Source organism: Otolemur garnettii, unplaced genomic scaffold (assembly GCF_000181295.1).
Source record: "Otolemur garnettii isolate 467f Iridium unplaced genomic scaffold, OtoGar3 scaffold00058, whole genome shotgun sequence".
Taxonomy (NCBI): Eukaryota; Metazoa; Chordata; class Mammalia; order Primates; family Galagidae; genus Otolemur; species Otolemur garnettii.
This window is the reverse complement of record NW_003852453.1, coordinates 7,441,950-7,445,994: the sequence shown is the minus strand read 5'-3', so window position 1 is coordinate 7,445,994 and position 4,045 is coordinate 7,441,950.

Genomic DNA, 4,045 nt, shown 5'->3' with positions numbered 1-4,045 from the left:
AATTTTAGAAATTCTCAGATGAAGTCATTTTCAATAACAAGAGGTGATATTTTTTGAGTAATGACGGTTAGAGCTTGTATTTGTTGAGAGACAACCAGATCTGGTGGGCTTGGCACACTGTCTCACTTACCCTGAGCTAGGTACTGTTATTATCCCATTTTACAGATGAGGACACTGAGGTTCAGAGGGGGGAAGGAACTTGCCCAGGGTCCCATCACTGGCCAGTGGCACAGATGGGAATGGGAGGCAGCAGTCAGGTACCGTAGCCTACCTTCCCACTCCCCACAGGACCTGGGCTTCTCTGTTAAGATTCCTCTTGAGTCATTTAATCTGGCTCACTAATATACTCGAAATAAAACCATCAGGATTTGAATTCAGATCTGTCTGACATCAGGGCTCTTTCAGAATTCATGGGAAAATTCTATGGCAGAATGCAAACAAATACATTAGTTTAAGATCCTTTCATTTGTTTGTATTTCCTTCTACGGTTGTTGAATACCCAGGACATCCCAAGCTTTGGGCTCCCTGCCTGTTCTACATAGATGATTGGCGCAGGAAGAGACTCTGCGGGTATGTGATGGTCTGTGCAACCACAGAGGCAAAGGCTCGGACTACCGCAGTGAAGGGGAGGGAACTGAGTGAGATCCCTCAGTTCCACAGGAGATCCGTGGGACTGGGAAATGAATGCATGTGAGGGTGGGGGCAAGAGAGGTGACAGGTGTTTCTGAAGTCCGTCCACTGGGTGACTGGCTGGCAGACAGCAGGAGAGGCTGGTGTGAGGTTGGGTTAAGGGTAGGAAAGGTAAGAGGGGGGTGACTTCAGTTTGGGGCATTTTGCCTCATCCTCCCAAGTAGCTGGGACTACAGGTGCCCACCACAACGCCCAGCTATTTTTTGGTTCTAGTTGCCGTTGTTGTTTGTGCAGGCCTGGGCTGGATTCAAACCCGCCAGCTCCGGTGTATGTGGCTGGTGTCTTAGCGGCTTGAGCTACAGGCACCAAGACGGTTTGGGGCATTTTGAATTCAAGTTGCCTGTGGCCCTTCTAGCTGAAGATACAGGTTGAATATCCTTTATCCCTGAAATGCTTAGGACCAGAAGTGTTTTGGATTTTAGATTTTTTATTTTGGATTTAGAATATTTGCCTAGGCATAATGAGATAGCTTGACGAAAGGACCCATAATTTAAGACAAAATTCGTTTATGTTTCATATACACCGTATGCACGTAGCCTGAAGTAATTTGATCTTTCCCTTGGGGACACTGAATAAACTGTCTGTGACCTCTTTGGCTGTGACCTGTGAGTTTTGGTTGTGACCTGTCACATAAAATGAGGTGTAGAATTTTCCACCTGTGGTGTCATGTCAGTGGCTCAGAAACTTTCATCTTTGGAGCATTTGGGGTCTTGCATTTTCAGATTAGGGATCTTCCACTGCACATATTTGGGTAATCGCAGCTGTGGCTTAGAGCAACGGAGAGAGCCAGGCCTGGCCGCTAAGCCAGGTGTGGCTATAGCATCCCTGAAGGGTATGGCTGGCCTTCCAGGCCAGGTAGGGTAAGGCCTACCTGATTTCGCACCTAGGGAGAAAGGAGGGGGCACGGGCAAGAGGTGGGTGTTTACTTTGAGGGACTAACAGCTGGGAACCCACCATCTCCCCACTTGTTAACACTAAACAGTTACTGTGTGGCACCCCTTGGTTGGTTTCAGGAAGGACCCCAAGCTGGGAAACCCTCACTTGTGAACAGCTAGAGAAAGGCAGTAGGAGGGGCGACTGGGGCAGAACCCTCTGGGAGACAGATGGCCTTCACCTCCTCATTGGGGTGTTACTTGAGAACCACCAACTCCCCACACCCTAGACTTTGCTCAGAGCTGGAGGCTTCGGCCTCCTTTTCTTTCCCTGGAGAAAGAAAGAAGGGTCAGGCTGCTTCCTGGTGTCATATTCAGTTACTGTCTTGCCTTTTACCTCCAAAGAGTGACCCACAGATAGGAGAAAGGGGTTCAGGCATTACAGAACCAGAGGTATGCAAGGAACAAAAGCTCAGTGGGTTTGGAAGGGTCCTCCCACTTGAGTCTTGCTGCCCCGGCGGCCAGCTTGAGATATAGCTCACAGCACAAGGGATTTATGAGGAAGGAGGTCCCAAGGGAGCTGGTGGGGAAGGGCAGGCAGCCATGCCCAGCTCTGGCATCAACCTGATCTTCAGTTGCTTCACCTCTCAGGACCTCAGTTTGCGTATCTGTGAAATCAGCAGTTGCTCTTTCCCAAAGTGTTGCACATACACCCCGGAGGTACAGCAGAGGATTTCAGATGGGGGTGAAGAGATAACTCACACTGCCCACAGAACTTTGCGGGCAGCCTGCAAAGCAGACATAAGAGGATTGAGGGAACCCTCTATGAGAACCCTGGGATCCTGAGAGAAGCCGGCAGGACCAAAAGCCTCATTGAATTTTTCTGTTTTTCTAACTGGTCTTCTGTTTCAGGGGCAGTGGTAGTGTAAATATTCCTCTTGAAATAAGCAAAGGATTACAAAATTTGGAGGAAATCACCCTGTCAAATATTAGCCCCACTAGTTAAATTCTACAACAAGGGGGGCTGGCAGGACTGAGTTTTGAGGACTCTCCAGCCCTACAGAACCTTCTGCACACGTGTGTCCTAGGACTGCTCCGTCCTTCACTGGGATTGAAAGGCAAAATTAAAAAGAAAGAAAGGGGGAAGTAAGGAAGGAAAAACATCTGGAGAGAAAAATAACTCCACCAACAGAAATAAACCAGGCTGACGAGTTTTCTGCTGCACTGCTCATGAGAGCAAAGAGGTGGTATTTATTCCAAATGAGCCCTTTTCTCCAAGTTGCCACTAATCTCCTCTCTTATATGAGCCAGGAAAATTGGTCCTCAGCTACCAATGAATGGCTTTGCAAGGATGAGTATTTGGAAAAAGAGGTGCCTCTCACCACAGGATTTGAATTTAGATATTAGGTACAATGAGAAAGGAAACAAAACAAACAAACAAAAATCTTGTGGTTCAGATGTAGAAAAAAAAAAAAGAAGAAGTCGCAGAAACAACCATGGGGTATCTGATGTCAAACCCTGTGAACTGGGAAGATATCTGGAACATTCTGGAACAGGGAGGGTGTTCAGAATCTAGGGCTAACAGATGTCTCACTCTGCTTGAAAGATGTTGAGATACTGTTCCTGAGGGCCTGTGGGTTCCCTTGGGGACAAAGCCACTGATAGTTTACAGAAAAAAGAAAAAAAAATCCAAGTTGAGGAAAGGATTGAGAAAAACTGTCAAGCTGAAATGTCAAAAAATAAATAAAAATAAGAGAGAGAGAGAGAAGAGAAAAAGGAAGAATTTTTTTAAAAAAGGCATGAAAAGGCCTATATTTTGTGGCCTTGCTCTCAACTCAAATCTTTCTTTGATCTGTAGTAGGAGTCACTTTGTAAAAGGACAGAGGATGCAACATTAATTTTTTCTTGCCCCTTGTGAGATAATGGTGGGTGTGCAAAAGTCACTTGGAACCGTAGAAATTAGCAAATCCTTTCAGATGGCAATTATTGAGGGAAGAAAACACTCCCTGGCAGGGAAAATAGTCCCAGTTCCTCCTTGTTTTTGGGTCTCTGGGAGAGATGGTATATTCTGAGCTTTTCCCCCTCATCTGTACTTCATACACGGGCTCCTGAAGGAGCAGCCAGCCCCCAGCACTGTTGGAGGAGGGCTAAGATGTCTCCTGGCCCAGCCTAAAAATATCTCCCTTGACAGCCTGTCACTGTGTCTGAGATTCCACCATTATAAATTCATTCCTCTCTGTTAAGGCATTTTATTTCCCGGAGTTCTCTGTTAAAATACAGATATCCCAGAGAACGTCGCTTGGATGAGGCCGGGGAGAACACAAGCCTAGGAGTTAGGAGACCTGGGTTTTGGGTTTTGAAATGCAGCTCTGCCTATCAAGTCACTGTGTGAGACTGGAGGAGTCAACTTTCACTTTCTGAACCTCAGTTTCTCTACTGAGTCAAGAAAGCAGAAATCCACAGCAAGACATAGTCAGAAAACT